The sequence below is a fragment of the Pipistrellus hanaki genome (assembly GCF_964339955.1).
Source record: "Pipistrellus hanaki genome assembly, contig: scaffold_67, whole genome shotgun sequence".
Lineage (NCBI taxonomy): Eukaryota > Metazoa > Chordata > Mammalia > Chiroptera > Vespertilionidae > Pipistrellus > Pipistrellus hanaki.
In genome coordinates, this window is record NW_028182268.1 from 159811 (window position 1) to 170990 (window position 11180).

General features: G+C 42.4%; 1 long non-coding RNA gene across 1 annotated transcript; it reads right to left on the reverse strand.

The window, feature by feature from the left end:
• Nucleotides 1-64: 64 nt before the first annotated feature.
• LOC311616134 lies at nucleotides 65-10324 on the reverse strand. Its single transcript, XR_014793847.1, has 3 exons — nucleotides 10067-10324; nucleotides 1458-1644; nucleotides 65-93 (listed from the first exon to the last, which is right to left on the reverse strand). It is a non-coding gene; the product is annotated as an uncharacterized lncRNA (long non-coding RNA).
• Between the last annotated feature and the right edge of the window lie 856 nt (nucleotides 10325-11180).

The window sequence follows — 11180 nt, forward strand, 5'->3', positions numbered from 1 at the left end:
CTCGAGCTGTTGAGGTCCCGGTGCCTCAGACACACCCTGCACAACGGAAGCTGACCCCAGGCCTCTTCCTACTCCTGACTAGTGCCCTAAAGCCTGAGAATGTGTGAAGAAAAACCTAAAATGTAAAAATCGCCACCTGGAGGAGGCATAAGTCTGGCCCTAACTGGATGAGCACATCATAATTCCCTTTGGCTCCACCCATACTTGTGCAGTTCTTTCTGGGTATTGTAGTTTTTAAAACAGCCAAGCCTAGCTAGAAACCCAACCAATGAATTAGGTGAATACAAGTGTTGTGGTAAAGTGAGTGATAGCTGGGGAGGGACAAGATGCGTCCATAGGCTTGGCTAACTGCCAAAGACAAACCGATCTCCTAAGGGAAGAGGATAGTAGGACTGAAAGAGATCCACCAAGGATATACACACAGGGGGAAATTGGAGACATTAGTGATAGTATCAATGCTGTAAACTACACGTTTACTTTTTTTAAATAATGAAATCCAGCTGGTGTGTCTCAATGGTTGTACATTAACCTATGAACCAGGAAGTTGTGGTTCTTTCCCTGTTCAGGGCATAACATGGGTTACAGGCTCAATTCCCAGTGTAGGGGTGGAGTCGTGCAGGAGGCAGCTAATCAATGATTCTCTCTCATCATTCATGTTTTTAGCTCCTCTTCCTTTCCCTTCCACTCTATAAAATCAATGAAACAATTTAATACCGTACATACATGCATAACCCATGGACATAGACAATAATGTAGTGAGGGCCTAGAAGAAGTGGCAGTAAGGTAGAGGGGGAAAAGGAGGGAGTGATATTGGGGAAACTGGGAAGATCTTAATAGAGTCAGCAACTACAACAAAAGAATAGTGTGCACTGTCAGTGTAGCTCAGTGGTGGTGCATGTACATAGGAGCCAAATTATCATTGGTTCCATATCAGGTCAAGGCACATGCCCAGGTTGGCAGCTCCATTCTTGGAGGGGGAATGCAGGAGGCAGCGGGACAATGATTCTTTCTCATCATTGATGTTTCTCCCTCTCGCTTTTTCTCTAAAAATTCAATAAAATATTTTAAAAATGAATAGTGTTAAGACTGATTTGATTCAGCAAGATCAAAGTGAGTGTGGGCCATCATGTTTTCTCCTAAGGGTTGTAAGCAAAATCATGTCATGACCTGTCTTTATAGAGGATGTCCCAGGCATAACCAGCCTAATACAGATGTGCTTCAGGTTTGCCTAAGGTATGTGAGTTCTTGACTTCATACAGAAAAGATTTCACAACATTAGTTCAGAAGATTTTGAGGGTAGAGTGGGATGATGAAAGAAATTAGATTTCTTAGATGCTGAATTATCTGCCTATAGTTTAAATCATTAACTCATTCTAAAAACTGGCAAAATTTTCTGACCAGACTTTTCAACCAAAGAGATAAAGGCAGTGTAAAAAAATGCATAAAGAAATGCTCACCATAAAAATGTGTTAGGGGGCTGAAACTGGTTCGGCTCAGTGGATAGAGCTTTCAGCCTGCAGACTGAAAGGTCCCAGGTTCGATTCTGGTCAAGGGCATGTACCTTGGTTACGGGCACATTCACAGCAGGGGGTGTGCAGAAGGCAGCTGATTGAGGTTTCTAACACTCTATTTCTCTCTTCATCTCTGTAAAAAATCAATAAAATTTATTTTTTTTAATGTCTTAGGGGAATGGATTTAAAACAAGTTAACACTATATTTTCAGCCCTGCAGTTTAAAACTTTTAAATATTGCATGAGCTCACATGGATAAAGTAAAATTTTCATCATTGTGGGTACCTGGAAAGCAAAGGGAATAACCATTTCAGTTCCCAGTTCTGCGTGCCTTAAAAAGTAAAACCCTCATCTATACTACAACAGTTAGATAAGTAAAACATATATTTTATGAAGAACTGTACCTAATATTCCCTGAAAATTTATTTATAATATCCCAAACCTGGAAATAACAAAAACCATAGTCAGATCAAAAGATAAAGTGGTTATTCACAGAACAAAATACTACTCAACAATAAAGAATAATAATCTTTTCACCTAAGAATTAGTGTTCAGCTGAAACCGGTTTGGCTCAGTAGATAGAGCATTGGCTTGTGGACTGAAAGGTCCTAGGTTCGATTGTGGTCAAGAGCATGTACCTTGGTTCGGACACATCCCCAGTAAGGGGGTGTGCAAGAGGAAGCTGATTGATGATTCTCTCTCATCAATATTTTTAACTCTCTATCCCTCTCTCTTGCTCTCTGTAAAAAATCAAATATATATACACATATATATGTGTATATATGTATAATAATTAGTGTTCAATCATAAAATAACTGTGTACCATGAAAGAGTTCAATATTTGTTAAGGCTTACACAAATTATAGTGTTTAATATTATGAAAAATATAAATAATCTTTTCAAGAAAGAAAAATGAGTGATTTTATTAAGAATGGAAGGCAGAAAGAAGGGTAGGAGGTAAATTTAGGGTGTACTAAAGTAGCTTTAGAGTTGTTGGTATGAAATTAATACAAAATTTAGTAAATAATAACACAAATTTATTTTCTTTCCTGGCCATTGCACTTCAGTTGGTTGGGCAGCATTCCTTGCCCTGAAAGCCCACTGGTTTCAGACCAAGTCAGAGAACACGTCTACCTGGATGCCCTGTGTCATGCAGACTTTCTTTCAATTCTTTGGTTAGCAAATGCAAAAGAAGCCAATATTGGACAAAGAGAGATTTTCTGCCATTATTATGTGCCTATCCAGAGCACAGAAAGTTTGGCATCCCGCAAATGCTGAGTCATATTAATGTAATCTCTTAAAGGAAACATTAAGAATTAAGTAAGATGCTGCCCTGCTCAGGGGGCTCAGTGAACTGGAACATCCTATTTTAAAGCACACCCCCAAAATTGATGTCTTGTTTGATTCATGCTAAGTGCACTTAACTACCTAGCATGTAAATTAAATTTTTGTTCACAAAGCAAAAAGGAGGCAATTGATTCATGTTTCCTTTTTCTATCAATGCTTCTTCTTTTTTATTTTCTCTCTCTCTCTCTCTCTCTCTCTCTCTCTCTCTCTCATTCTCCCACTCTCCTCCCTCCCTCAAATTAACAAACAATTCCTTGGGACAGAATTTAAAAGAACAAGCTGTTTAAGTTTCAATACATAAGGTACATATGTTTAAATCTAAAACTACTGTGTTTCCCCGAAAATAAGACCTACTTACAGGTTTCCTTCTGAGTGTAATATAAGGCATCCCCCGAAAATAAGGCTCCCCCAAGGCTAAACATGAGAGATTTGGTCCACTGATTCTGAAAGAAATGGAGTCACAAGAAATTCACCAGGAAATTCAGGAATTGGATTGTTATGATGATGTTCCAGAAGATGATGACTTGATTGTCATTGAATAAATGAGTAAATTCTTGATACTATACGATTCACAGTTTGTCTTGTTTGTGTTGACATCTACCGTACTACCGTATCGTCTACAGGTAATAAATGTCCTTTATTTTCATTGAACAATACATGTGTACCATATTCTTCTTCATAGTAAAATAAGAATTCGCCTGAAAATAAGACCTAGCACATTTTTGGGAGCAAAAATTAATGTAAGACACTGTCTTATTTTCAGGGAAATAGGGTATATATCTAGAACAGTTGTCAGAACCATCTAAATTCAGTGGAAGTATGTCTCCTTTCATGTAAGAGGCTAAAAGAATATCATGGATTTCTGAAAAGAAAAACAAACAAAAAAACACACACAATTAATGTCATAGTCATGATCCCCACTTTGTTTTTATTTAAACCCTTAAATCTGTTGGTTACTGATTAAAGTCATCTATTTTTTTTAACTTAGGATAGTCTTTGAGTGATAAAAATTAACTTTCCCATGAGAGATGCTGTTTCTGAGGGATTCCATTATAACTTTAGACATTAGAGTGAGCAGGGTCCAAGGAGACTAGAAACTGTGCCTTCCCCAGTGAAAACCATGTTTTAATGCCTATAAATATGGCCAGTGACACAGGAGGCATGAGTCAGCCAACTTGCAGTCTTTCTTAAAGCAGAGACTCCTCTGGGGGTCACATGGAGGCTGCTGCTGGGATTTAAAAGATGATTTCCTGAGACAGCTTTTTGTAAATGTCTAAGGCTCCTCAGGATCTCACACAGTATTTCATCTATTGCATATCCTGCCCCATTACTGTGTCCTCCAGCCAATATTTTGAAATTCTGTGGAAGCTGACCATCATCACTGTTTCCTTATACAATTTATCATTTTCCTCTGGAGAACTATCCTTATGGTGAGTAAACTGAAGCACCTTCCAGATGCACCTTTACTCATAAATAAGCAAACATGGTTAAGCCCCTGGATTCTTTATGTGCATTCAGGACTGTGTATTCCCCTCTGGCAATGATTTTTCATAAGGGGCTGACCATCAGCTTTTCTGAAGGCAGCCTGGGGCTGGAGGCAAACGGTGAGGCCTCCTGAGGAGAAGGTCAAGTCCTGCCTCAGCGCCCACAAGCCGGCCAGGGCCCTCTTTCTAATTTCAGTTGTCCAAAGCAGCCACAGTGACCTCCCTTCACCTCCCAAATTGGGGAATAGGGGGTGAAATCTGCTAGCAGGCTTTCCAACTGGACTCTACCATGCCTGCTCAGATTTTCTCAGGGAGGCCCCCACTAACCACCACTGGCTTAACCTTAGGCCTGAGCTCCAGTCACCTCTCATGGCTATGCTGTCCATTGTCTGTGGGCTGTCCTCCACTAGAACACCAGCTCCTAAGCGTAGGGGCCTCTATATCTCTGGAGTCTGGAACAGTTGGGGCCAACAATGTCCAGGCCCTTTGTACTTACAGGTCTCACCTCTGCACACAATTGGCTGCTGCCTCTACATCCAGTCTTATCCAATTCTCATCCCTAGAGCCTTCCCTCAGCCCACCCACTCAAGGACCCTGCCCCTCTCCAGCCCTGTCCCAGATACCCACCTCTCTGCTCCTTCACTCACACACCCCAGCAGCACACTTTGCTCAGAGTTCAGGGTCCATAAACTCACTTGAGGAGCATGTCTCATCTTTAGTGGAAACATCCCAGGCACAGCCAGAAAAGAGTGTAGAGGGGTGGGCAGTGCAGGCAGTAGACCAGTCACAGTGCAGCAGGGGGATGCTTACCCAGGAAGGAAAGATCAGGGACACTTTCTCTCTTTGGAATGATAAATATCTAGAACATCCTTTAGTGGCCAAACTTGAAGATACTTGTAACCCAGCAGGGGACCACCTGGCTCAGCAGCTTGCAGCCCCACCTGCCAGACAGACAGGGGATCATCCTCTGCAGAGACAGCTCTCTCACCCTCTGGGCGGAGCAATGGCTGGAGCACTTCATTACAGTGGAGGAGGCTGGCCCTGCCTGGGTCACAGTTTTCTTGCAGCACATGCTGACTCCCAGGTCATGACCCCAAGGACTCTTGCAGCAGAGCTTCCTCCGTTTCCCACTCACCAAGGCCCCAAAGAACAGAGGGGCCACCAGCCTGGACTACGACTAGGGAGAGCCTCAGAGCCACCCACATGGCCCAGGGAATCTGCCAGAAAAATCTACCAATTTTTCTGGCAGATTCCCTGGACTCTGTTCTGTTCACAGCCTTGAAACCCGAGAGGAATCGGGACACTTCATCCCCCTGAATCTGAAAGAGGTCATTTTCCACATCCAGCTGGAAGGTGCAGGGACCACGAGGGACTGTTCCGGAGGATAATTCTCCTGGTGCTTTTAGTCACAGAGATCACACTGATGCCATCATCCCCTGGGAGTGAGTGTGCAGCTCAGCCCTGGTTCCCCACCTGCTACACTGACAGCAATGGCAGCTCCCATACTGTTCTCTGGGTCATTGCCTGCTCTGCCCTCATGGGAACCCCGGCTGTGCTGGTGTTCACAAGTGTGTCGACTAATTAGGTGATTAATACATATATTTTAGAGAGTGAGAAAAAAAAAGATATATATATATATATATATATATATATATATATAGAGAGAGAGAGAGAGAGAGAGAGAGAGAGAGAGAGAGAGAGAGAGACACTCATTATTTTTATACATTTTTGGTTCTTGACCAGGGATGGAACTTGTAATCTTGACATTATTGAGATGCATTTTTTGACCCACTGCATGGTCAAACATATGTGGAATTTTAAGTAAAATTATCCAATAATGTACCTGAGAATAGATACAAAAAACAAAACAACAACAACAATAAAAAATCATGATGATAGATAGTAGTGTAAGGCTGGAATAGGGTTCATAGGGTTAAATTTGTATCTTTTCCACATTGAATAAATTTCAAGTAAGCTGTTTGAAAGGGAGACTGTATTTTTGCATCAGTTATTTTTTTATGACAAAAACAAACCACCAATAAGAGCCTGAGGAACTTAGTTTCAGTGACACAACCATGCAGGGAAACACCAAAAGAGCATGTTTCCTTCTTTCTTTCTTTCTTTTTTTTTTGAATGTACATTTTAAATTAATTCTACTTAAATCAAATTTTTAAAAATATTTAAACTGGATGTTTCCCAATAATTTTACTCTTATTATGAAAGTTCTTGGACATATCGAATATTGTTATGTCAGAAAAAAAAAATATAATGATGTGTTACTAAAATATCTTATCTCATCCATGTCTAATTCCATTATTTGACAGTTTGAACCTCACAATGATGAGAGTATTTACACCAGGAATATTAACAAAGATTACCAATGTAGACTTCACTAATGCATTACTGAAGGCTTGGACTTACATAGGAATAGCGGAGAATGTTAACAATGCATTCCCCTTTTTGTAGCTTACATTTTCAGAACTAACAGTTGGCATTAGGATCCCAATCACTGACTGATCATTGCAAAAAAAAAAAAAAAAAAAAAAAACCCTGTCACACTAGAAAATTACAAGTCTCATAATTTGCATGTGTTGTCTTCAATTGATCTCTTAATTTATTATTTCAGGTTCTATGATACTCAGAATGCTCACTGAGGTGAAAATTATTGTTTCAATTATTCCTGAAGATCACAAATAATAACAGATTTATAAACATACTGTTTAAATTGATTTTTAAAGGGACTGAAAGAGAAAAACACTAATTGGCTGTCTTCTGCAAGGACCAACACTGAGGACCCAGCTGACATGCCCCCTCCTGTGTGCCCTCACTGGATTGGAACTGGAAACATTTCTGCACATGGGAGCATGTTCAACCAATTGAACCACCCCCAGAGGCCCATTTCTTGCTTTCCATATGAAAATATCACACTATGAAGAGAAAAATAGGTGTTTGTGACAAGTTCCTCTGTCAGGGACTTGAGCCATCTGGTGCAGGAATTTGGAAGAACCCCTGGGTGACTACAGGTGGTTGATGGTTTATTACAAACAGAGCAGCCCAAACCTGGCTGGTCAGTGGCAGCATATTTATACATTCAAACAAAAGAGGTCTCATGCCAATTAGTGGTGCTCAAGCTAAATGAACACAAACAGGTGTATAACTGTGCTCTTATGCATTGTATATAGTGTTACTGCTGAGGGATTGTGCCCTCACATAAAAAGGGCATAAGGGGCCTTTGCCATTGTAATTCTGGTGTGTCCTTTTCTGTATGCATGGGCATGGCAAGTTGGCCTTGAACCTCCAGTTTACTCTGCACTGGGCCCCTATAGCAGACTATCTATGCTATATAATAAAGAAGAAATGTGCAAATTGACTATTCCACAAAGATGGTGGTGCCCACAGAGGAGGCAGGGGCTTCCATAACAAAGATGGCTGCACGCACAGTGGAGGCCAAGTTTCTGTAATGAGCCTTAAGGAGCAATCAGCAGGGACCTGAGGTTGTGTCCCCACTAACCCCATGGGACTTGACTGGGGACCTCAGGCTGCATCCGCCCCTTGGTGCCAGGCTGGTGGACCTTAGGCTTTGCCCCCCACCCAGCAGGTCTAGGTGGGGGACCTCAGACCACACCCTGTGCCCAATGGGGATTGACGGGGGACCTTAGGCTGCACCCCGCTGCCATGGCACTGGGCCAGGGTACCTGAGCTCATGCCTCGCACATGGCGGGGCTTGACAGGGGACCTCAGAGCACAACTCCCACTCTGGCACCAGTCTGGGGGATCTTGGGCCGTGACCCCACCCAGCAGGGCTTGATGAGGGACCTCAGGCTGCAGCCCCCCTGCCTTGACACCAGGCCAGGAGACCTGAGACCACACCCCCACTCTGGCACCAGGCCAAAGGACCTGAGGCCAAGCCCCCTACCTGGAGGGGCTTGGCAGGGGACCTCAGGACATACTCCTTGCACTGGCACTGATAAGGGAGGAATGTTTGTTTCAGCAATGCAGGAATGCATGGAAACACAAAAGCATATGCTTAAAAACATAGGCTTTAAATCAAATATACTTATATCAAACTTTAAGAAAGTTTTAAAACTGGACAGTTCTCAATAATTTTATTTTGAGAGTTCTTGAGCATATTTGTACCTACTATTATATATCAGCATATTTAAATAAAATAGAATGATGTGCTAGTGATATATCTTAACATGTTTATGTTTAGTGCCATCATTTAAGTAGTTTGCAAATGACAATGATGAGAGTATTTACACCAGGAAGTGTAACAAATATTATAAATCTAGCAGAAGCAGGTTTGGCTCAATGGATAGAGCGTCGGCTTGGGGACTGGAAGGTCCCGGGTTTGATTCCGGTCAAGGGCATGTACCTTGGTTGCGGGCATATCCCCAGTGGGGGGTGTGCAGGAGGCAGCTGATCGGTGACTCTCTCTCATCGATGTTTCTAACTCTCCATCTCTCTCCATTTCTCTCTGTACAAAATCAATAAAATATATTTTTAAAAATATTATAAATCTAGACTTCACTTAATGTATTATTCAATATTTAAACTTCAAAAAAGGGTACTGGAGAATGTAAACAATGCAGATTAAATGTATAAGTATATGCTACAAAAAATATATATATTTATTTTTAAATACCTGCAGAGTTCAGAATCAGCTAACTCTTCCCTCCAAGACTGGGCACATTCTAGAATCTATGCCCTGTAGGACTCATTACCCTGCTTGCCAAAAGCAAGGTCCACTTCATGTAGCCCTAGTACTGGCCTTAGGATCCTGGACTTAGTGTCAGCTAAAAGTCCCCAGGTCCAAGGGCTACAAGAGCGGCTCACAGTACCGAGACTCTACCATCTCAGAGGCCAGAGGTGTGTGAGGCCTGAAATAAGCTCCACAAACCTAATCAATTTTGCATTTGCAGGAATTCATGGAATGAAAATGGTCTGTTGAGAGCCTGGAAAACACCTCCAGGTTCTATGGGCTCAGGCTGCTCAGTGCCCTTGCCCAGCCCTGAGGCCAGGTGCCCTCCTGGTGCCTGTATGATCTCAGGGCTCAGTCCTCAGTGCTCACTCTTCCAGTTCCCTTATCATTTACAGGACTTCTACTTCCTGTCCACAGCTGCTGTCCTCTTTCTCCTAGTCTGTTCTTCCTCTGAGCAATGTCAGGAAAAGTTAGAATCCTTCCTCAGAAAATGTCCCTCTTTAAAAAAAAATAAAAAAATAAAAAATAAATATATATATATATATTGTATATACACACACATATATACATATATATACATATATGTGTATATATATATATATATATATATATATATATATATATATATATTAATGATTTTACACAGACAGGAATTGAGAGAGATGAGAGTTTGAGACATCAAGAGAGAAATATTGATCAGCCTCGCCCTGCAAGCGCCCACAACCACGGTACATGCCCTTGACTGGAATTGGACCTGGGACCTTTCAGTCCGCAGGTCGACGCTCTATCCACTGAGCCAAACAGGTTTCGGCAATATCCCTCTTTTTTTCACAACCATCTGTGGCCCCAGCGTTTGAAAATGAAAGTGAAACTCCTCATCACGTTGTTGCCTTAGTTTACACCCACTATGGGCCTGGGTTCCTGAATCCTCCCAGCTCAGTCCCACCATCGCCTCCTTACAAGGTGGCACTGCCGCCTTCCACCCTCTTCCCATCACCCATGTATCACCAGGAGGGACTCACCATCCTGAGCACTGAGACCTGGGCGGCAGAACCTGAGAGGCTCACTCCCCAGGCTGGAGGGTTCAGGGGTTCAGGCTGCGGGGACGCTGTGAGCAGAGAAGTGTAGGGAGGCACGGAGACGCCAATCTCGGGCTGTTGGGGCTCCAGGCGCCTCAGATATACCCTGCACCGCAAGAGCCTTGGGTCCTAGGCCTCCTCTGCCTCCTACTTCTCAGGACCAGTGTGCTGAAGCTGTGAGTCCCAGAAGAACCTGCTGTTTAAAATGTCCACCACGAGGACGAAGGCGGAAGTCCTGCCCTAACCGGAAGCACTGGAACAAAAGTGTCCTTTAGCTCCACCTATGTTACCGCAATGCTTTCTAGGTAATGTAGTTTTCTCAAACGCCAAGGAGAGCTACCATCCCAGCCAATTAAGTAGGTGAATAAAGGTGATGTGGTTCAGCAAGTGACCCTGGGGAAGGACAAGATGGGGCCAGAGGCTTGGTTCACTGAAACAGACTGGCAGATCTCCCAGGATAGAGAACTGGGAGAGATCCCCTATAGAATATATGCACAAGCAAAAAATGGGAGACATCTGTAATACTATCCATGTTAAAAAATATTCTTTTATTTCATTTTAGCCCTAATCGGTGTGGATTAGTGGAAAGAACATTGGGCTAGGGACTCAAGGGCCGTAGGTTGGATTCTCATCAAGGGCATGTATTTTGGTTGTGGGCACATACAAATAGGGAGTGTGCAGGAGGCAGCTGATTGATGTTTCTAACTCTCTTTCCCTCTCTCTTCCACTCTGTAAAATATCAACAAAATGTTTATTTTTAAAAATACATTTTTATCTTAAATAATACAGCGCACCTGGTATGTCTCAATGGTTGAGCACTGACATATGATCCTTGAGGTCATGGTTCTATTCCTGGTCAGGGAACATATTTGGTTTATAGGTTTAATTCTCAGTTGGGTGAGGGTAGGGATACACAGCAGGCAGCTAATCAGTGATTCTCTCTCATCATTAATGTATTTATCTCTCCTCTCCCTTCCTCTCTCTAAAATCAATAGAAAATATTTTAAAAGTATATACATATATGCATAGTACATGCACAAAGCCAAAATGTCTGAGT